General features: G+C 43.6%; 1 protein-coding gene across 6 annotated transcripts in view; it reads right to left on the bottom strand.

The window, feature by feature from the left end:
- The window catches only part of TJP1 (tight junction protein 1), a 250808-nt gene that overhangs the window by 153327 nt on the left and 72645 nt on the right, over window positions 1-24836 (bottom strand). The window lies entirely within an intron of this gene.

Raw genomic sequence — 24836 nt, forward strand, 5'->3', positions numbered from 1 at the left:
ACCCCCAAAACTATCTTCTTTCCCTCCAGACACTTGCTAGAGAGCCCACGTATCAAATTAAATTTTCTATTTATTTTGGAACTACAGACCCTAATCTTTAAGCAAGACTGACTAATCCTGTAGAGTCCCGCTAGCAGTCATAATAAAAATGTGTAATTGAAACTTTCCTACTTCACTCGCATCCCACAGCAAACACGCTTTTAATTTTTTAGGTTACCTTTTCAAAACCCCAGAGTCACAATTTTGCTTAATGTTATATATCCGTTGTGATCATAAATAGATATGTAAAGATTATTAGTAATCAGATTATTGGATTTTCAGGAATTAATCTTGAAGACCATGCCGTTGCTAATAAACTGTGTGGGGCCAGCCCTGAACTCTAAGGGAAAAAGAACAGCTACATGCTTGCCAACATTTACGCATTAAATAAAGCACTTGCAGAGGAAAAACAGGGTGAGGCTCTTTAATGTTATTAAAATAGAGAAAAATAGAGAGCGATTCAAAGCAGCATGGCCTAGTGGAAAGAGCACAGGCTTTGAAGTCAGACGTCGTGGGTTCTAAGCCCAGCTCCGCCATTTATCAGTGGTGTGACTTTGGGTAAGTCACTTCACTTCTCTGTGCCTCAGTTACCTCATCTGTAAAATGGGGATTAAGACAGTGAGCCCCACGTGGGACAACCTGATTATCTTGTATCTACCCCAGTGCTTAGAACAGTGCTTGGAACTTATTAAGTGCTTAACAAATACCATCATTCTTATTATTATATCAATCATGGAAGCAGCGTGGCCTAGTGGAAAGGGCAGGGGCCTGGGAGTCAGGGGACCTGGGTTCTAATCCCAGTCAGCCACTTGTCTGTTGTGTGACCATGGGCAAGTCACTTCACTTCTCTGGGCCTCAGTTCCCTCAACTGCAAAATGGGGATTCAAACCTATTCTCGCTCTTTCTTAGACAGTGAACCCCATGTAAGACTTGATGATTTTGTATCTACCCCAGCACTTAGAACAGAAGCAGTGTGGCCTAGTGGAAAGAGCCGGGCCTGGGAGCCCAAGGACCTGGGTTCTAATCGCAGCTGCGCCACATGTATAACCTTGGGCAAGTCACTTCACTTCTCTGGGCTTCATTTACCTCATCAGTACAACGGGGATTAAGACTGTGAGCCTGGACATAGTCCAACCTGATTATCTTGAGTCAACCCTAGACTTAGTAGAGTGCCTGGAACACATTAAGAGCTTAACAAATACCATTAAAGCAGGGATTGTGTACCAACTCTGTTGAATTGTACTCTCCCAAGCACTTAGTACACCGTTCTGCACACAGTAAGAAATATTATTATTCAAATATTATTGAATGGATTGATGTTAAAAAAAATCCTAATGCTGCATTGTCTACTTTCCCTTCTCTCAAGGACAGTTCTTTCTTTTTAAAGAAAAAATCACTGGCAGCTTCTCATGTGCTGTAAAACAAGAACACGATGAACCAGGACAGCCAGTTGTCTAAACAAATAACAAGCATTAATTGAAACATCAATTCTCAGTTATTTTTAAATGTTTTACCTAAGGAAGTAAAGGGAAGACAAATGTAAAATACATTCCCTTGGCAGCCCAAACTTTGTCAGAAGAGCTGAGCGAGATAGAATTGTTCAGTTTGTAAAAGCTGATGGGGCCCAGCTGCAGTACCTGTAAAAACTAAATGCTTCTATGCACTCCAGAGCTTAGTAGAGTGCCTAGCACATAGGAAGCACTTAAAAAATACCATTATTCTTATTATGATATGAAGTCCAAACATGGTCTTAAAAAAGTCATGCTCATTTGAGGGAAATGACTGCTTAAAAATTCACAAAATTAACTTGTTTCAGATCATGTTAAAAAGCACTAGAAGGTTTTGAAAAGTGTCACCTGAAGACCTGAATAACACTTTTCTGTAGGTTGGCTCCTTGACAAGAAAATAAAGGGATGTTACACTACAATACAAAATTCACCAAGACAACAACAATTCTTCCTGCCCCACCAGATGGTCATTGTTGTTTTCATTGGCCATGCCATTAGACTCATATAAGCCATTTGCTCTTATCCGTCCAAGTGTTTAGTTCAGCGCCCGGAACACAGCGCTTAATAAATATCACAATTAATATTGTTATTATACGAAAACTGATATGGCACAGGTCCTTTCAGGCAGTTCACAACATTCCAAACAAGAATTAAAGTTCACGATTTATTTGTCCTGATATCTCCAGAGGAAATCATGTATTCATTTGGAAAGAGCATACCTTGTTTTAATAAGTTAATATGCAATCTCGACAGCTGGAGATCACATAATTCCAGCAAATACAGAACCAGCCGGTATCCCGGACACTGAAAAAATCACTCCCTTCCAAGCAGTGTAATCTATATTCAAAACAATGATGCTATCAAAACACCAGTCATGAACAGAGACCACTAATCACTCTGCATTTTTGGTTTTACTACAATAGGGCAGTTTTTCCCACAGGAAAGCAAAGGAAACTTCTTATTAATGAAGGTGAAAAACACCCAAGGAAGTAAATCCTTAAAAAATGTTAGCAGCCACTGTAGAAGAGCAGTCTCCTAAGTCAGGAAAAGATAAATCATCATCAATGTACTTACTCCAGGGCATAGAAAAGTGTTTGACACCTAGAGAGTGCTTAACAAATACCATAAAAAATGGTATTTACTGAGCGCTTTCCATGCGCAGATCAATGCACAAAGCATTTGGAATACCAGAGTTGCACTGAGAAGCTCATAGCCTAGTGGATAGAGTACAGACCTGGAAGTCAGAGGACCCGGGTTCTAATCACTAACTCTGCCACTTGTTTACTGTGTAACCATGGGCAAGTCACTTCACTTCTCTGGGCCTCAGTTAGCTCATCTGTGAAACGGGAATTAAGTCTGTGAGCCCCATGTGGAATATAAACTGTAGCCTACCTGATTATCTTGGCTATATCGTGAGAACATCCTGAATGTTGAATATTGAAGCTTGAATATCCTGAGAAGCAGCTTGGCTTAGTGGAAAGAGCAAGGGCTTGGGAGTCCGAGGACGTGGGTTCTAATCCCAGCTCCGCCACTTGTCTGCCGTATGACCTCAGGCAAGCTATTTAACTTCTCTGTGCCTCAGTTACCTCATCTATAAAATGGGGATTAAGGCTATGAGCCCCACGAGGGACAACTTGATTACCTTGTATCTACAACAGTGCTTGGCACATAGCAAGCGCTTAATAAATAACATAATAATAATAGTATATTATTATTATTATCTTATATCCACCTCCATGCTTAGTACAGTGTCTGGCACATACTAAGCACTTAAATACCATTAAAAAAAGAGTTGACAGACACATTCCCTGCCCACAACAAGCTTCCAGTCTAGAGGAAGAAGTTTGTTGTTGTTTTTGAGTCATGTCCAGAGAACTGCTCAAAGAACGTCAGTTTTGATCTCTAGGAACAACATTAGTGAGGAATGTCACCTGTTTTCCTGAGCGTCCTTCACACCCGGGGATAAACCTGAAAGTTGACAGATCCAGGATTTTTTCTTGTAGAAAAAAATCTCTGACATAATGCAAATAAAACCGTGTACGATCTGACCAAACACCACAATTGCAAATGTTAAAACACAGAATTTACCCCTTCTAAGATGTCTATATACCAAGGGTAAGGCTGGTTTCCTCAAGTTCACAGGGCACTGAAATGAGAGCATTGTAGAAGATAGGTGCTCTTATATAATATAAATGTAAATCATCCCGCTGGTTCAGCCTTTTTCTTTAATGGATTTTGCTAAGCGCTTACCATGTGCCAGACACTGTACTAAGTGCTACGTGGCATAGTGGATAGAGCACAGCCCTGGAAGTCAGAAGGTCATATGTTTTAATCCTGGCTCTACTGCTTGTCTGCTGTGTGACCTTGGGCAAAAGTCATTTATTTTGTTAATGAGGTGTACATCCCCTTGATTCTATTTATCGTGATTATGTTGTCTTGTTTTTGTCTGTCTTTCTCCCCCGATTAGACTGTGAGCCCGTCATTGGGCAGGGATTGTCTCTATCTGTTGCCGAATCGTACATTCCAAGCACTTAGTACAGTGCTCTGCACATAGTAAGCGCTCAATAAATACTATTGAATGAATGAATGAACTTCATTTCTCTTGGTCTCAGCGACCTCATCTGTAAAATGGGGATTGAGACTGCGAGCCCCACATGGGATAAGGACTGTGTCCAATCTGATTTGCTTGTATCCAGCCCAGTGCTTAGTACAGTGCCTGGCACACAAAAGCACTTTACAAATACCATCATTATTATTATTATTACGGACGAATCAGGGTCATCCCCATTTTACAGCTGAGGTCACTGAGGCACAGAAAAGTTAAACGACCTGCCCAAGGTCTCACAGCAGCAAGTGGCAGAGCCGGGTTGAGAACCCAGGTCCTCTGACTTCCAGGCCTGTGATTTTTCCACTAGATCATGTTGCTTTTTAAGAACCTGCTTTCCTCCGTCTCTTCTTCTCTCGGTTCTAGTCTACTTTTAACTTCTTTAGAAGCATTAGACGTGCTGAGATCAAATGCTTACTATTGTACGATCTTTGAACTGCACATCTTATTGCTCAGCCCCCAAATAATAACAATTATGGTATTGGTTAAGTGCTTACTAAATGCCAGACACTGTTCTAAGTGCTGGGGTGGTTACAAGCAAATCCACTTGGACCCAGTACATGTCCCACAGAGGGCTCATATTCTTCATTCCCATTTTACAGATGAGGTAACTGAAGCACTGAGAAGTGAAGTGGCTTACCCAAGGCCACACAGCAGACAAGTGGCGGAGCGGGATTAGAACCCATGACCTTCTGACTCCCAGGCCTGTGCTCTATCCACTACGTTATGCTGCTTCTCTGAACACATCACAGAGAAGAGAATTATACATAGATTATGGATCAGTCGATTGGCCTTAGAAAGCTTTAGGGTGCTACAAGGACACCCCATAAAAAATGTATTGTGTGTCACAAAACCATCCTGGTACTGTGTGCTGGGAACTGTTCAGAATAAGTCAAACTGACATATAGTGTCGCAGACAAACAAGACCGTATACATCGCTTTCAATGAAAGACTTATTTAGAAAATTACTGCTCAGCTTCCATGATTACTTGGGAATAACCTGTTAAAAACAATGGCACTTTCTGATTTTTTTAAATTAATCTTAAAACTACAGATGTTCATGATTTCACTTTTTCCAGAGATCTTGGCAACAAAATGCAAATACAAATATTTCAGGTGGGATTGGTATTTCTGGCAAAGTAGATAGAATCTTCCGTCAGTTGGGCACATTCCAGCCACAGATGTGCGTTTGACTTTGCATTCGTGGAACAGAAGTGATACTCCACTTAAATTTTCCTGGTAGATCTCTGCAGGATTTCAGAACTGCTTTGAAATTTGAACCCCTAACAGTTCTGAAACCAGACCATGTCTGATACCATTAATGTCACAAGACCAGCTATCCGTTGTGGAAAAAGAGGGAAAAAATCAAATGACAGTCCAGGGAGAGGAGGAGAAGGAGAGCGAGAAGAGCAGAGAAGGGGAGTAGGAAGAATTCAGTGTGCAGTGGGTAAAAGGAAAAGTTTTTAAGACAAAAAAATTAAAAATCAATCAGTAGTATTTATTGAGCATTTACTGTGTACAGAGTACTGTACTAAACACTTGGGAGAATATAATACGACAGAATTGGTAGACTATAAATTCACTGTGGGCTGAACATGTCTGCTAACTGTTGTATTCTCCCAAGGACTTACAACAGTGCTCTGCGCATAGTAAGCACTCAATAAATACCACGGATTGTTAGGCATGTTCCCCTGCTCATAACTAGCTTACAGTCTAGAGGGGGAGACAGACAATAATATAAATCAATAACATAATATAGAATTTATAGATATGTATATAAATGCTGCCCTCTCGGGACGGCCCCTGGAGAGTTTGCACTACTCTACCAGTCTTGACTACGGGAGGGAGAGTCAGGCAGAGGCCTACCCATCCCATCCCTAGCTCGGGCAGTAGCTAGCGAGTGAAAGGCAATCTGATACAAGTCAAAATTCACCTGTGCTAGGCAGCAGCGGCATGGGAGAGAATCGAGGGTGGAGACTCAAGTTTACTGTGTGGAGGAAGACAATGGTAAACCACTTCCGTATTTGTACCAAGAAAACTCTGGATCCACTACCAGAACAACTGCAGATGGAGGTGGGGCATTTTGGGAGAGATGTGTCCATGGCGTCGCTATGGGTTGGAAACAATTCGACAGCACAGACAAAAATGCCGTGGGGCTGACGGTGAGGAGAACACCAAATGCCCAAAGGTCACAGAACCAAGGACACAGACAAAGGCATACTTTATATTTTATACTCCATTCTACACCATTCATTCATTCACATTTGCTGAACACTTACTGTGTGCAGAGCACTGTACTAAACGCTTAGGAGAATACAAGAATAAACAGACACATTCCTTGCCCACAATGGGCTTACATTAATAGCCCAACTTGAAAAAGGTGAAGAAATGTTTGAATTGCAAAGAATTGAGTTTAAGACATTCAATTTAGCCAGGAGAATTGAGAAATGATAAAGATCCCCTTAACTGTAAGAATGGTTAGGCACTAAACAGGTTACTGAGGAACGTTTGAAGCAGCATGGCTTAATGGATAGAGCACGGGCCTTAGTGGATAGTGGATAGTGCGAACACGAGCAACGCAAATCTATCCTAAAATCAGATATGAAACTTGTCTTCACCTCACTGTACCATATAGGGAAGACTGTCTCTCTATGGTTTAGCATTAACTGGCGAAGACCCAGGACCAACGCAAAGAACTGGGCGTCATCAGGCAAGCCGGATTTCCACGGTCCCGGGCGGAAGTTGGGGGAAGGAGATGTTTAAAAAGCAGGACTACCCGCCACTCCTTATTCTTACCCCTGGCCAGAAATCTAGTCCAGAGAGGACTTTGGAGACTAACCTGGGAGTCAGAAGGCCCTGGGTTCTAATCCCAGATTTGCCACGTCTGCTGGGTGACCTTGGGCAAGTCTTCTCTGTGCCTCAGTTACCTCATCTGAAAAATGGGGATATGAGTGTGAGCTCCATGAGGGACAGGGACCATATCCAATCTGATTAACCTGATTAACCCAAGCGCTTAAAACAGTGCTTGGCACATAGTAAGAGCTTAACAAGAACCATTATTATTATTATTTAAAAGAAAAAAAATAGGGAGACAGTCATTTGGCTAGGCTTTTTGGGGTTTAATCCCTCTTGAAGGCTCTAAAATCTCCTAGAGCTAGTTGGTTTCTTGAGGCCCCCTTCAGTCCTGTGATTTAAGACTTTAGTGTCCATCGGAAATCTGAGAGTTTACGTGTCCCAATATTCAGGGTTGGAAATCTGTTAGTGAGTTTTCAACTGATAAGCGATCTCAAACAAGATCCGGGAACAATGCAAGGACAACATCAGATGCATGTTTTCTTTGTTTTAGTCACTTCCCTTTGGCGGGAGCAAGAATCGGCGCATCAGCATTTGCTGAGCGATACAAAAACGACCCTGGAAAATGCCATCCCGCTATTAACAAAGTGCAGAGATTTGAAGCACGGTTCATGGGGAATGAACCGTGTGCTCCTCACAAATGTTAATGTCAGTTCTGTGCTTGATTTTTTCCTTCACCTTTCGGCAAAATTTACCCTGGAGTCTCCTGACATCCCAGGAATAAAATCTATCCTGAAATCAGACATGAAACTTGTCTTCACCGCACTGTACCATATAGGGAAGACTGTCTCTCTATGGTTTAACATTAACTGGCGAAGACCCAGGACCAACGCAAAGAACTGGGCGTCCTCAGGCAAGCCGGATTTCCACGGTCCCGGGCGGAAGTTGGGGGAAGGAGATGTTTAAAAAGCAGGACTACCCGCCACTCCTTATTCTTACCCCTAGCCATGAATTTAGTCCAGAGAGGACTTTGGAGATTAACCCAACCCAGGCCAAACAGTACAGTGCTCTGCACACTGCAAGTGCTCAATAAATAGCATTGATTAAAAAAAATTATTATTATTGTTACTATTATTATCCTCTAGACTGTAAACTCACTGTGGGCAGGGAGCTCTCCCATGCACTTAATACAGTGCTCTGCACAAAGTAAGTGCTCAATAAATGTGACTGAGTGATTGTAGTTATAAAAATTGTGGTATTTATTAATAATAATAATAATAGTGGTATTTGTTTAGCGCTTGCTGTGTGTCAGGCACTGTACTAAGCGCTGGGGTGGAGACAAGCAAATTGGGTTGGACGCAGTCCCTGTCCCACATGGGGCTCACAGTCTCAATCCCCATTTTTCAGATGAGGTAACTGGGGCAGAGAGAAGTGAAGTGACTTGCCCAAGGTCACAGAACAGACAGGTGGCAAGCTGAGATGAGAACTAATGACCTTCTGACTCCCGGGCCTGTGCTCTAACCACTATGTCATGTTGCTTCAGTGCTTAGAAAGTACTAGGCACTACTAGGTGCTGGGGTAGATACAAGGAAATTGTCCCTGACCCACACAGGGCTCACAGTTTTAATACCCATTTTCCAGATGATGTAACTCAGGTAACAGAGGAGTGAAGCGACTTGTCCAAGGTCACACAGCAGATAAGTGGCGGAGCAGGCATTCAAGCCCAGATCCTTCTGATTCTCAGGCTCTTGCTCTATCCACTAAGCCACCACGCTTCCCAATTGATTGATTAAAAGGGTGATTTGCTACAGCAATAGTAATAAAAATTGCAGTAGTTACCAAGCATCTACCATGTACCAAGTACTGTACTAAGCGCTGGGATAGATACAGTAGAGGCAGATTGGCCACAGTCGCTGTTCCACATGATAAGCAGGGTAGTGGGGAAGTGCAGGTATTGAATCTTCATTTTACAGATGAGGAAAAACCGAGGCACAGAGAAATGAAGTGACTCGCCCAGGGTCACGCAGCAGGCAAGTGGCAGGGGAGGTATAAGAACCCAGGTCCCCTAATTCCGGGACATGCTCTTTCCACATTGCTTCTCCGGAGCAGCAGTTGGCTCCACTTATTAATCCTCCTTCCTTTTGTCTCTTCTTCCAGGTAAGAGGGAAAATGAAGTGAAGGGAAAATGGAAGACAGGGAAAATAGGGTAGGAGGGGGGATAGGAATGGGAATAATTTTCCTCTGCCTACTTCTACTCTGATGCTATCCATCAGCAGCCACCCCCATCCTTTGTCACCACCAGCCTCAGTTCTTCCTCAGTAGTTCTATTTGGGCCTAAGGGTTGCTGCCATTGGCAACCCACCTTAGGTTCGCTAGAGAAGCAGCATGGCTTACTGGAAAGAGCAAGGGCCTGGGTGCCAGAAGGATCTGGGTTCTAATCCCAGCTCCGCCACTTGCCTGCTTTGTGACCTTGGCCGAGCCACTCTACTTCTCTGTGCCTCAGTTCCCTCATCTGGAAAAAGGGAATTTAGACTATGAGTCCCAGGTGGGATAAGGACTGTGTTCAACCTGACTAGCTTGTATCCACCCCAGTGCTTAGAACAGTGCCTGGCACATAGTAAAGCACTTAAATTCCATAAACAAAAAATCGGATGATGGTGAGCAGCAATTAGAAAGGCAGAGGCCAATGCTAATTTAATCTCCCGGCCTTGCTGAAATCAGCTGTTCTGAACCATGACTGAGACACAACTGGTTATGTAAGCTTGTTATGGGCAGGGAACATGTCTGCTAATTCTGTGGTATTGCACTCCATGGCTTAGTGGAGAGAGCATGGGCCTGGGAGTCAGGAGGACCTGAGTCTAATCCCGGCTTTGCCACATGTCTGCTGTTTGACCTTGGGCAAGTTGCTTCACTTTTGTGGGCCTTGGTTACTTACAGTACAACAATAAAGCCTTCCCTGACTGAGCCCTCCTCTCTTCTCCCACTCCCTTCTGCGCCGCTATTACTTGCTCCTTCATTCATCCTCCCTCCCTTCCCCACAGCACACATGTAGATATCTGCATAGAGCTGTAATTTACTTATTGATCGATTGATTTATATTAATGTCTGTCTCCCCCTCTAGACTGTGAGCTTGTTGTGGACAGGGAATGTGTCTGAAGTTATATTGTGCTCTCCCAAGCACTTAGTACAGTGTTTTGCACAAAGTAAGCGCTCAATGAATACATTTGGGAGAACAATCAAACAGACACATTCCCTGGCCATAGCGAGCAAAGCTGGGACTAAAATGCAGACTTCGTAATTCCCAGGTCTGTACTCTTTCTACCAGGCCAGGCATCTTCTCTTTAGTGTGTACTACAGTAATAGGATATGTGACAGTGCCTTCTATGTAAATCAAATATGGGAGGCTTCCAGGATAGCCAAGACTCATGAAATGAAGAGCTGCAACATAAAAATATAATATGGCTGAGAGTTGTAGGTTTTTTTTTAAAAAAAACACATTTAAGTGGAATAGTAAGCAGGTGTTTCAAGTGCCATTGTGTGGGAATGGTTAGCAGCCCAAGGCAGCCTGGGCCGGGGAGGGGCGGGAAGGGAGGTGAGAGAGGACGGGTTGGGGGATGAGGGCAAAGGGACAGGGACGGGGCACAGGGACAGGGACGGGAGCGTCGGCACAAGGGCTGAAGCAGCAGCACACTACAGCCTGCCCCAGCAGCAAAATTATAAATGATAAAGGTTGTGTGCTTGAGCTGCACGGCAAGTGAATAAATGCCACAGTTTGGAATATTCTAAAAGGTATACATTAAATATCCCCTCTCAGGATGGCACCTGGAGAGTTTCCAGTACTCTACCAGTCTCAGATAAGGGAGGGGCCTTCAAGCAGAAGCCTACCCCTTCCATTCCTAGCTTGGGCAGTGGCTAGTGAGCGGAAGGCAATTACAACCACTCTCCCCAGCTTCAAAGCCGTATTGAAGGCACACCTCCTCCAAGAGGCCTTCCCAGACTAAGCCCCACTTTTCCTCATCTCCCACCACCTTCCACGTTGCCCTGACTTGCTCCCTTTGCTCTTCCCCCCTCCCAGCCCCAAAGCACTTACGTACATATCTGTCATTTTCTTTGTATTGACGTCTGTTTCCTGCCCTCTAGATTGTGAGCTCTGTGTAGGCAAGGAATGTCACTGTCTATTGTTGTACTTTCCCAAGAGCTTAGTACAGTCTGCATGTAGTAAGTGCTCAATAAAGAAGATCAAATGAATGAATGAATGAATGAATCATGAAGTGAATAGTTGCAACCCTGAGCAGATGGTCCAGGGTCATCAGCCTTCTGACTCCCAGGCCCTTTCTCTATCCACTGGGCCATGTCTCCCCGCCCTAGACGGTAAGGTCATTGTGGGCAGGGAACTGTCTCCTAACTCTGTTGTATGGAACTCTCCCAAGTACTTCATACAATGCTCTGCACACAGAAAGCACATAATAAATACCACTGATTGATTGATTCACCCCCCCCCACAACCTACTGTAATGGGCTTTGTGGATTGGCTAGACTTGACCACACTGCCCTCAAAATCTGTCAACGTGAAGCTCTTATTGCTCTCTTAAGTCGGCACCTACTGATGTGAATGTGAAGCAGTATAGATTATTGGCGCTCAGGCCTCGGTTCTAATCCCATCTCTGCTACTTGTCTGCTGTGTTACCTTGGGCAAGTCACTTCTCATCTCTGTGCCTCAGTTACCGTGTCGGTAAAATGGGGATTAAGACTGAGAGGCCTACATGGGACAGGGACCATGTCCACCCTGATTACATTTTATCAACCCAGGGCTTATCTACCAATCATGTTTACAGAGCACTTTCAATGTGCAAAGCACTGAACTAAGTGCTTGGGAGAGTACAATATAACAATATACTAGACAGATTCCCTGCCCACAGTGACATCTTAGTACAGGGACTGTCATAGAGTAAGCACTTAAATACCATAAAAAAGTGCATATACTGAAAGGGAAGTTTAAAGAAATACTAGTTAGGGATGAAGATTGAATGATTAATACTACATGGTAATTACAAGTCGGGGGTACCATGACAAACTTATGATAGGAATTTACAAGTAGACTATATGGAGCATGTATGGAACTTGCTTTACATGATTTTGAGGTAATTTTCCTTTTGCCTTCACAGCTCTGACACCTTTTCTTCCTTCCAAAATAATGGTGTTAATTCCCTGTAAAATTCTCTCTCTGAATTGTGTATTTGTGCCTGGTATGACTTTGTCTGCCCCTGGGTCATTAAGCTCTGCTCCCCCACATTACAGATCACACCCACCTAGAGTTCTAGCACATTTTTTTCCTACAGAAATAGCAGTAGATTAAGTCATGAAATATATTTAGGGACACAGCTCTTATCCTCGCTGAGCTGTAAAGGTTGATTCCCTGGTGGACAATAATAACGGGGTTAACAGATTTGTGCGGCAGTCAGCTATTTTTCCAATAGCATTCCCATAAATGTTTCTGGCTTCCCCTAAAAGAGACTATCTAAATCTTCGTTACGACAGAGGCTGGGTTGGTTGAAATGCGCACAGTGGTCAGAAAACCAAATAGAGACAGCATTCTTGGGTTTATTATGTGAACTCCCTACACAGTATGTCATGTGGAATTTGTGTGGGAACTTATTTACCATACTAGAATAGCTGCCATTAGTGTACACTTAGGCAGGAAGAAAACAAGACGGAATTACTTAAGGCAAATGTCACACTGGGACATAACACACTGGAATGTTTGGAAACGGTTCCAGTATTTTCCGTTTTTATGGCACATATAATTTGCCTATTGTAACAAGGGATGAAATTAAGCGGTATGGAGCATCTGTTCAAAAAAGAAATGGTCTATCAGTCAAAGGACTTTGTGAAGAGAAATAGAATTGAAGGAACATTTTAGCAGTTAATTTTCTTCTCTTTTAATTCTCCCTCCCCCTTTCTTCCACCCCTTGGAATGTGTCTGTTTATTGTTATATTGTTCTCTCCCAAGCGCCTAGTACAGTGCTCTGCCCAAAGTAAGCACTCACTAAATACAACTGAACGAATGAATGAATTCTACCTTCTCCCGGTCAGAGCACTACCCCTTACAGGCTCCCAACCAAACTTCCTTAACATTCTTCTCCCTCAACTCTCTGCCCAAGCTTGACCCCATAGTGAAAATGAAAAGCTAGCATTCTTGATTTAGACAGTTAATTTAAGCCACCTTTGACATATGAGAATCTAGCCCATTTATGCTAGTTCCCTATTCTTTAGAAAATATTTTGCTTTATAATCCCTACTATCATAGTTCTGCATTTTTGTTTTCTTTTCTTCTTTTTCTGTTTTCCTTGTCCATTTGTCTCCTCCTAACAGTAACCACTTTCTCTCTCCATTTTACAGTTTTCTCACTGCAGTACCTCACGTTTGGCCAACTGTTTTCTCTTTACTAGAGACCGAGATCTTCATAGTCACAATCCCCCAGGTAATTCAATAGCCACTTTGTTGGGGTAACATCTGAGGGTCTGATGGTGGTTTTTTTTATGGTATTTGTTAAGTGCTTATTATGTACCAGGTACTGTACTAAGTGCCGGGTAGATACGGCTAATCAGGTCCATCTCCCATGTGGGGCTCATAGTCTTAATCCCCATTTTCCTGATGAGATAACTGAGGCCCAGAGAAAAGAAGTTACGTGACTTTCCCAAGGTCACACAGCAGATATGTGGTAGAGGCAGAATCAGAAGCCAGGTCCTCTGGCTCCCAGGCTGGTGGTCTCACTAGGCCATGTTGCTTCTGATTATCCAGAATTATCCAACCTCTACTTCATTTTATGCTGTGGAAGCATTAATCTACTAAAAGACAATGAATTTTCCCAGTCATTTGGGAAAGAGAGTTTATTGAATGGAGACTGGGTTATCTTCATAGCATGCTGCCTCTAACAACCTTGGAGATCCAAGGAAATTAAGAGACTATAAACAGTCTCGTTTTTATTTAAATGCATCTAACATCCCCCCAGTTTAAATATCTCCCAAAGAACTATTTTTTCACCTAGAACCAATTTCAGCTCATTTGAAAATTGTCATTTTAAATAATGTATTACTTTATTATCTTCCTGAAACATTGCTCAATGCCCAACAATCTTCCCCTCAAGATTCTCAACTGCCTTTCTGTACCTCTTCACTTGAACCCAAAACTCCTCTGCCACTTGTCTGCTGTGGCAGATCTTAGGCAAGTCACTTCTCTTTTCTGTGCCTCAGTTATCTCATCTGTAAAATGGGGATTAATACTGTGAGCCTCATGTGGGACATGGGCTGAGACCAACCTGATAAGCTCGTACCTACCCCCAGCACTTAGTAGGTAGTAAGCGCCTAACACATACCATTAAAAACAACAAGGCTGTCCACCATCTGACCCCACCTTCCCAATCTGCTCTTTTCACCTGTTATTCTCAAGCAGCGTGGTTTAGTGGAAAGAGCACGGGCTTGGGAGTCAGAGGTCATGAGTTCAAATGCCAGCTCTGCCACTTGTCAGCTGTGTGACTGTGGGCAAGTCACTTAACTTCTCTGTGGCTCAGTTACCTCATCTGTCAAATGGGGATGAGGCTCACGTGGGACAACCTGATTACCCTGTATCTACTCCAGCGCTTAGAACAGTGCTCTGCACATAGTAAGCACTTAACAAATACCAAAATTATTATTATTAGCTTGCTGTCATTGTTCCACCAAACCAACCTCCTAGCTGTTTATTCACTCTCTACTCTCCCGCCTTGAGCTTGGAACTCCCTCCCTCCCCATTGGGGAGAACAGACCCCAGTTCTCCACCCCATTCAACCGCCCCCTGCCCCTCAAAAGCCCACCTCCTCCTACTGAAACCTTCCCCAAATGATTGCTCAGACACCTGAGTCTTATCATCCCTTTGGTCTACTCTAGCACTCATGTTCTCAGTCAATCTATCAATCAATTGTATTTCTATCTATCAACTGTATTTATTGAGCACTTACTGCATGCAGGGCACAATACTAAGCACTTGGGAGATTACAACCAACAATATAACTGACATACTGCCTGCCCACAATGAGTTTACAATCTCAGAGCTTCCTTAGTACTCGTGAATATATGGTCTGCTGTATTTATTTTTGACCTGTCTAGTAAATATTTTTATGTTTGTCTCCTCCATTAGAGTGTAAGTTCTTGGTGGCGGTGGTATGTGATATTTCATTATTCTGTACGTACTGAGTGCCTACTACAATGTACAGCATCAAGAGGGTGGATTGGATTTATTATGCCCCTGGGAAGATATCTGGAATGAATACAAAACACGCTTATGTTGATTACCCAGATTTCTTGTGGTTTGAAAACTTGCCTGAAATGGTCCAGTTTCCAGATTTTACATAACATGTCCTCATCAATTCTTTGTCAACATAATTTGTTTCTCACAGGAATATTGCGATGATATACCATCTAGAAAGTATTCTGAGCTTTCTTATTTAGAAAATGTGTAACAGGTCTCAGAATATCACTTTAAAAAGCTAGTTACTGGCCTGCTGTGGGAAATGTAATAGGATCATAAGGGCCAAGGTTGAGGCAGGGTGAGCTTTCCCTATATCCAATTTACCAATTTGGGGCGGGGGCAACACCATTCATTTCAGTTTACCATCCGGGCAAACAGAGAGACCTTCCCGGACTAAGCCCTTTATTTAATAATAATAATAATATTGGTATTTGTTAAGTGCTTACTATGTGCAGAGCACTGTTCTAAGCACTGGGGGAGATACAGGGTAATCAGGTTGTCCCGCATGAGGCTCATAGTCTTAATCCCCATATGACAGATGAGGTAACTGAGGCCCAGAGAAGTGAAGTGACTTGCCCACAGTCACCCAGCTGACAAGTGGCAGAGTCGGGAGTCGAACCCATGACTTCTGACTCCCAAGCCCGTGCTCTTTCCACTGAGCCAGCTCTTGTGGGCAGGGATGATGTCTACCAACTCTGTGATACCATACTCTCCCAAGCACTTAGTACAGTCCCTCTGCATACAGTAAGTGCTCAATATGTGCCATTAATTGATGGACTGATTACAACCCCCACTCTTGTTGGCGTAAGGAGGAGAAGGGGTCAGTGACTAGAGGGTTCTGGGAGTGTCAGTCAGTCAATCGTATCTATTGAGCACTTACTGTATGCAGAGCACTGTATTAAGCCCTTGGGAGAGTACAATACAACAGACAAATCCCAGGTTTTGACCGTAGCTACCCCACCTCCTCAGCTGGTATCCTGGCTTCTTCTTTCTCCACTTTTCCCCCCAATTCTGCCTTGAGGCCCAAATTGCCTCCTCAATTGCCCCTCCCCATCCCGGCCTTGTCTTCCCCCACCCCAGGCTCTCATTCTCTCTTGGTGAGGAGTCCAAGGAGGAAATACTTGTGAATAGAAAAGAGATGAAGTGGAAACGATGCAGCAGGAATGGGTAATTAGGGAAAGATTAAGAAATCCCTCCCCTCCCTCTCTCTTTCCCTGTGTCCAACTCCCAGTCTTCCCATCTCTGTGCTTCTTTCTGCCTGTCTTTGTCTCTCACCCTCTCTCTGCCTGTCTCTGTTTCTCTGAACATTTCTTTCTCTTTTTTCTCTCTACTCCCCGGGTCTAACTCTCTCCTGTTTTTTTCGTTTGTTTTTTCCTTCTCCCTTCTCACTTTCCTATCCCAGTCTGTCTTCTTTCTCTGGGGTGCTCTGGATGTAGCTGGGGATTGTTTTCTCTGGATGGGCCCCCTGGCAGTACCTCTGTGTCCTGGCTAGATCTCTCTCTTTCCTGCTTTTTTTTTTTTCACCCTGCTTCTGTTTGCCCCACCACTCCAAATGGAAACTTGGTATCTAGGAAATCAGTAATCATTTTGTCATTGATCCATTCTTTTCCTTTCCATCCTTCTATCCTTTGCCTGGTTGGAAAGAGCTCTGGGTGTTCTGGAAGGCTTTAGAAAGAAAGATCAGTTGATAGAAAAACAACTGCTAGCTTTGGAAAGCCACAGGCAACCAGCAGTTCTAGAAAGGTGTGTGTGTTTGTGCTTGTGGGGGTGAGGAGAGAGAGGGTTTCTGGCTACAGAGAGAAGCAAGAAAAGCTTGCTGCTGTTACAGAAATTCAGGAAGGGAGGGGTCCTGACTCAAGGAGGACCAGATAGAAGGGTTCAAAGATGGCATTGAGCTCTTAACTTAAAAGAAACAAATAAAAGAGATTAAAGTGCTCTTGCCTTTGCTGCTGCAAATCCCAGATGATGCTTAGGAGTAGGGGAGGCCTTGCCTGAAGTATTTACAAGCTTCAACAGCAGAACTGAACTACCTGAATTACACGATCAGTTTATTCCAAACTTTTTCCCAGATTTCCTATGCTTCAGTCGTAGACCGTCTTATAAAATCCCTTTGAACCCCGATGAAAATTTAACGTGGAAATGCCAGTGAGAACGACAGTTAACAAGCTAAGTAGAAAAGAGATGAAGAACAAGTCAATAAAACTATGACCAAGAAAAGCAACTCACCATCAGGACTGTTCATTTTAAGACACAGAGAGAAGCCGAGTGTCAAGAAAGCCGAGCCACAGAGCTACGCCGCATCATTTAAAGTTGGGCTTTAGTGTGCTTTGAAGTCTTTTCTTCTGCCAACCCTGTGTGCAGTGACTCCACCAGTGCACTTGACTGTGAACTCCTTAAACACTGTGATCCTCACCCCAGCCCCACAGCACTCATCATTATCGTCATCATTATTATCATTATTGTATTTGTTAAACACTATGTGTCAAGCACTGTTCTAAGTACTGAGGGAGATACAAGCTATGTAAAATAGAAGCAGCATGGCCTAGTGTGTAGACCATGGGCCTGAGAGTCAGAAGGACCTGGATTTTAATCACGACTCTGCCCCTTGTCCGCTGCGTGACCTTGGGCAAGCCACTTCACTCCTCTGGGCCTCAATTACCTCAGCTATAAAATGGGGATTAAGGCGGGGAGCCCCATGGGGGACAGGGACTGTGTCCAATCTGATTTGCCTGTATTCCACCCCAGCACTTAATACAGTGCCTGGCACATACTAAGCACTCAACAAATGCCATTGTCTTTATTATTACCATTGTTGTTATTATTATAATTATTTTTATTACTTCACCCTATCTTTTACTATTTCCCCCCACCTGCAATTTACTTTAATATCTGTCTCCCCTAGTACAATGTTAAATTCTCCATGAACAGGGATCACATCTACCAACCCTACCATGGTGTAGTAGCTAGAGCACAGGCCTGGGAGTCAGACGGTTCTAATCCCAGCTCTGCCACTTGTTTGCTGTGTGATCTTGGGCAGGTCACTTCACTTCCCTGGGCCTCAGTTACCTTGTCTTTAAAATGGGGATTGAGGCTGTGAGCCCCATGTGGGACAGAGACTGTGTCCAACCCGATATGCTTGTATCCATCCCAGCGCTTAGTACAGGGCCTGGCACATAGTACACAGCTCTTCACAAATACCATTATTATCATTATTATTACTCTCCCAAGCGCTTAGTACAGTATACTGCACAAAGTAAGTGCTCAGTAAATACCACAGATTGATCGGCCAAAAACACAACAGCCGCTGAGGTATCTTGGTGTCATCTATTCCCCAAACAGATCCAGCCCGTTTGTGGTTTCGCTTCTATGCTCGTAGAATGGTTGCGTTCCTGCAGCACGTTCACGGTCGTTCTGTCTTGTCACCTGAATTAGCTAGATCCTCTAGAGAATTGCTAAAAGGGCCTACGAACTTGGCTTTCTTTTCTTCTCTTTCCCCACCTGACTGCCCTGCTCCCCGGGTTTTATCTCGGGTTGGTCTTTTTCTCTATTAGTTTTCCCCACTTTTAGCATCCTCTATGCTGCTTCCTTTTACCCTGAGAAGCAGCATGGCATAGTGGATAGAGCACGGGTCTGTAGTCAGGGGGTCAGGGGTTCTAATCCCAGCTCCACCACTTCTTGGCTGTGGGACCTTGGGCAGGTCACTTCTCTGTTACTTCATCTGTAAAATGGAGATTGAGACTGTGAGCACCACGTGGGACAGGGACTATGTCCAACCTGAATTTTTGTATCCACCTCAGCTCTTAGTACAGTTCCTGGCACATATTAAGTGCTCAACAAATACCACAATTATTAATTATTAATCATTATTATTAATCACCTAGAGCCCAAAGGACTGTGAACAGGGCCTCCCTCTCTCCTTCAAGTCTCTGGGACCCCGGGCCAATTTAGAATGGCAATTTCACTTCCAAGAGCCCCAAATCGAACTGTTACTAAATAATTACTGCTTGATGAACTTTTGTGATGCATTTTCCTAAGTCTCTCCATCACCTCTTCTCCGCACTCAGGTAGCCTTTGGTCCCATTAGATTCTCCATAGGTCCAGCTTCACTTTCCTTTTTCTGGGACCTCAGGAGAAAATGTGATTCATTCATTCATTCAATCATATTTATTGAGTGCTTACTGAGTGCACAGCACCATACTAAACATTGGGGAGAGTACAATCCAACAGTAAACAAACACATTCCCTGCCCACAATGAGCTTACAGTCTAGAGTGGGAGAGAGATATTATTACAGATAAATTAAAATACAGATATATTCATAAGTGCTGAAGGGTTGGGAGTGGGGATGAATACAGGGAGCAAGTCAGGGCAACGCAGAAGGGAGCGGGAGAAGAGGAAAGGAGGGCTTAGTCAGGGAAGGCCTTTTGGTGGAGATGAGCCTTCGATAGTGGTGTAGTGGACAGAGCACGGGCCTGGGAGTCAGAAGGTCATGGGTTCTAATCCCAGCTCCACCATTTGGGCAAAGTACTTTAAATAGGGATTAAAACTGTGAGCCTTATGCGGGACAGGAACTGTGTCCAACCCTTATACACCCCAGTGCTTAGTACAGTGGCTGGCACCTAGTAAGCACTTGACAAATCCCAATATTATTATCATTATAATTATTATCCTTCTTATCATTAAGGCTCTGAAGGGGGGAGGGAGAGATGTCGTGGTCACTAGACGAAGCTCACAAATCAGGCAGTCATATATCAAAGAACTTGGTTCAGCCATCTAAGGTTGGCAGAACACAAGCAGAATGAGTAATAGTATCAGACACCATGGCAATGTTCTCACCAAGCTCCGTCTGAAGGATCTATGAGGAGAGTCAGGCCCTGCGGGTGGTTGTGGGTCAGAGTAGAATATGCCTCAAAGATGCTAATTATAACTCAGTTCATTTGCAAAGATTTTCAAGCTAAGCAACACAGAAGTTTAGATGTTCACTGTAACTTTAATAACAACGCATTATACACTGGATTTAAAATGCTAATTATCTACCCTACGGTTTATTTAAAAAATAATTTTGGATGGTATTCAAAGGTGTGGAATACACAGTGCATTTATAAAGCTCTTAGCATTATAAACACCCTCTCCTAATTACTTTGTTTAGGGGGGGCTTTTTTGTTTGTTTTTACGGTGTTTGTTAAGCGTTTGACTATGTGCCAGGCACTGGACTAAGTGCAAGGACGGAAACAAACTAATCAGGTTATATACAGTCCTGTCTCATGTGGGGCTCCCAGTCTTAACCCCCATTGTACAGTTGAGGGAACTGAGGCACAGAGAGGTGAAGTGATTTGCCCGAGGTCATCCAGCAGACAAGTGGTGGAGCTGGGATTAGAACCCATGACCTTCTGATTCCCAGGCCCGTGCTCTGTCCACTAAGTCACTGGCAGACATGTTCCCTGCCTACAAACATCTTACCCTCCCAAGCCTCTTCCATGCTTCCTCTTCCTCCCTGCCCTCTCTAAAATGTTCTCCTGCTTTCCCGTCCTCCACACCGTGACTTTCAAAATCATTTCTCATTGTGGGCAGGGAATGTGTCCTGTTTATTGTTATATTGTACTCTTCCAAGCACTGAGTAAAGTGCTCTGGATACGGTTAGTGCTCAGTAAATACAACTGAATTGAATGAATGAATGACCTTCTAGACTGTAAGTTCCTTGAAAGCAGGGATTGTGTCTACCAACCGTATTTGTACTTTCCCACGCGCTCAGTGCAGTGTTCTGCACACAGTAGGTGCTCAAAAAAATGATTTGATTGCTACAGAATGTACTGCAAAAAAAAATATTAAAGTTATGAAAAGTGGCAGCAGGCAGGGGGGTGGAGAGACGGTAGCACATGGTAGCTCTGGGGAACGTGTAGGTGGTAACTGGAGCAAGTTCCACAAGGGTCTAATAACACAAAGGTGAAACCAATGTTCTGTAGAGCTGAAATACTTGAATTAGAAACCTATTAAATGCCATTTGTCAAAACTCAAAACTTAAGGGCTGCCTCTATTTTTTTCCTTCTAAAATCAAGTCATTTAGAAATATTAAAACCTCGGTCCAGAATGCTCTCGTAATTAAATTCTATTAAATCCCCGGCACTTAGAACCAGACCTGAGCTCCCCAAACTGAGTAGACATAGTTCCTGTCTAGTGGACCCAAGCCCTATAAAAACTAAAACAAGGTTAGGAGTGATTGGAAGGGAGAGTGATTTCATCCATCTACCCAATGTATTAGCTTTAGGAGGGAACAGTTCTTTTGGGTTTTCACTTTTTTTGTTTGCTTTGTAAATGGTACTTGTTAAGCGCTTACAGTGTGCCATGCACTGCACTAAATGTTGGGGTAGATACAAGTTAATTGGGTTGGACACAGTCCCTGTCCTTCAAGGGGGCTCAGAGTCTAAGTAGCATGGCATAGCGGAGAGAGCACAGGCTTGGGAGTCAGAAGGCCGTGGGTTCTAATCCTGACTCTACCACTTGCCTGCTGTGTGACCTTGGGCAAGTCACTTCATTTCACTTGAGATTGGGACAGGGACTGTGGGACAGGGGCACGTGGTATAGGGACTGTGTCCTACCTGATTTGCTTATATCCACCCCAGTGCTTAGTACAGTGCTTAACAAATACCACAATTATTATTATTATTATTATTAAAGTAGGAATTTAGGGGTTGTAAAATACATTCTTTATAAGTAAAAATGAATTTTCTCTGACACTTTCTCTGTCAGACTCCTTCCTAGACCTGTGACCTGGGAGTCAGAGGACCTGGGTTCTAATTCTGACTCCACCACTTACCTGCTGCCTGACCTTGGGTCAGTCACTTAACTTCTCTGTGCCTCAGTTACCTCATCTGTAGCATGAGATTAAGACTGTGAGTCCTAAGTAGGACAGAGACTGTGTCCAACCTGATCATCTTGAATCTACCCCACCACTTAGAATGGTGCCTGGAACATAGGAAGCAATTAACAAGTCTCATAAAAAAAGTGACCATAAACAATCTAAATATCCAGCACAGCAAGCAAGGTGTGAACATATTTTTTTTTTAATGGCATTTGTTAAGCACTTATTATGTACCAGGTACTGTACTAAGCCCTGGGATAGCTAATCCCAGCTCTGCCTCTTGTCAGCTGGGTGACTTTGGGCAAGTCACTTCACTTTTCTGGGCCTCAGTTATCTCAACTGTAAAATGGGGATTAGGACTGTGAGCCCCACATGGGACAACCTGATTACCTTGTGTCTAGCCCACCACTTAGAGCAGTGCTTGGTACACAGTAAGCGCCTAACAAATACCATCATTATTATCATTATTACTTTTGGCTTTGAAGCAGTTTGGACTAGATTGCAAGAAACCACATCAGAAAGCTATGTAATCCCTGCTGGCGATTGTCAGAACCCATCAGTTCAAAATCAGAGATGCAGGCTCTCATTCAGGGACATTTCTCTCGACGAAACTATCTCCGAGGCTCTTACCATTACTGGTATTTTGAGGCTGAGCTGAGAATGGACTAAGCCCTCATTTCCCCTTCTCCCACTTCCTTCTGCGTCGCCTTTACAGTTGGATTTGCTCCCATTCATTCATTCATTCATTCATTCAATCGTATTTATTGAGTGCTTACTGTATGTAGAACACTGTAATAATAATAATAATAATAATGTTGGTATTTGTTAAGCACTTACTATGTGCAGGGCACTGTTCTAAGTGCTGGGGTAGATACAGGGTAATCAGGTTGTCCCACATGAGGCTCACAGTTCCCATTTTACAGATGAGGGAACTGAGGCACAGAGAAGTGAAGTGACTTGCCCACAGTCCCACAGCTGACTAGTGGCCGAGCCAGGATTCGAACCTATGAGCTCTGACTCCCAAACCCGGACCCTTTCCACTGAGCCACGCTGCTGTACTAAGCGCTTGGAAAGCACAATTCAGCAATAGAGACAATCCCTGCCCACAGTGGGCTTACAGTCTATAAGGAGGGAGACAGACATCAAAACAACTAAACAGGCATCAATAGCATCAATATAAATAAATAGTATTATAGATATATACACATCAAAACAAGTAAACAGGCATTCGTATAAATAAATAGAATTATGGATATTTACATATATAGACAAGTGCTGTGGAGCGGGGGGCTAGAGCAAAGGGAGCGTGTTGGAGTGATGGAGAGGGGAGGGGAAGTTGAGGAAAAGGGGGGCTTAGTCTAGGAATTATTCACCCTTCCCTCAGCCCCAGCACTTATGCACATATCTATAATTTATTTATTTATTTTAAAGTCTGTTTCCCCCTCTAGACTGTAAGCTCATCGTGGGCAGGGAACATATGTACCAAATTTGTTATATGGTATCTTCCCAAGTGCTTAGTTTGTTGCTCTGGTGCAGTAAGCACTTAAAAAATACAATTTGTCCAGTGTTACCTTTGGATGTGTGAAATAATAATGATGATGACGGTACTCGTTAGGCGCTTACTACGTGCCAAGCACTGTTCTAAGCACTGGGGTAGATACAAAGCAATCAGGTTGCCCCACGTGGGGCTCACAGTCTTAATCCCCATTTTACAGGTGAGGTAACTGAGGCCCAGAGAAGTCAAGTGACTTGCCCAAAGTCACACAGCTGATGAGTGACGGAGCCGAGATTAGAACCCTCAGCCTCTGACTCCCAAGCTCGTGCTCTTTCCACTAAGCCACGTTGCTTCTACTGGCTCCCCTCAGGGGAGAGGCCATGACTAAATTCGACAATCCGTATCATACTCGTCACACGGTCTGAATGTATTGTTCATTAACATCACTGTTACTACTAATGCGTTCCACAAATATAATTGAAGGGAATACTCATGGTGTATTAGCACCACTGTTTCTACAACTAATGCATTCCAGAAGTCTTATATAAGAGAATATTTAATACTTACTGGTAGAACTATTGAGGTGGTAGTTTCCAACTGGCACCTCCAGAGTCAGAGGTCACGGGTTCTAAACCCGGCTCCGCCGCTAGTCAGCTGGGTGACCTTGGGCAAGTCACTTGACTTCTCTGTGCCTCAGTTACCTCATCTGTCAAATGGGGATTAAAACTGTGAGCCCCGCGTGGGACAACCTGATCACCTTGTATCCCCCAGCGCTTAGAACAGTGCTTTGCACATAGTAAGCACTTAACAAATACCACAATTTATTTTATTTTTATTTATTACCAGATCTATTTGGTTGCCAATATTTTGTGCGTTGTACGTGAGAGTCTCATGCAGTGAAAGAAAGTTCCTCCACTAGACTGCAAGCTCCCTGTGGGTAGGGGTCACATCTTCCAGCTTTATTGTATTGTACAGCGCTTAGTTCAGTGGTTGGCACCCAGTAATCGCTCAATAAATACTACTGAATGATAGCGTGCAACAAGAGGGCAGTAAATAATCTGCTGGCCTGCTCCAAAGCCACACTTTCCTCCTCTAACGCCAACCTACTCACTGTACCTCATCCTCGTCTACTTTAGGCAGTCAGTTGTATTTATTGAACGTTTACTGTGTGCAGAGCACTGTACTAAGTGCTTGGAAGACTACAATAAACAAACACATTCCCTACCCACAATGAGCTTACAGTCTTGATCGG

The sequence above is a fragment of the Ornithorhynchus anatinus genome, chromosome 5, assembly GCF_004115215.2.
Source record: "Ornithorhynchus anatinus isolate Pmale09 chromosome 5, mOrnAna1.pri.v4, whole genome shotgun sequence".
Taxonomy (NCBI): domain Eukaryota; kingdom Metazoa; phylum Chordata; class Mammalia; order Monotremata; family Ornithorhynchidae; genus Ornithorhynchus; species Ornithorhynchus anatinus.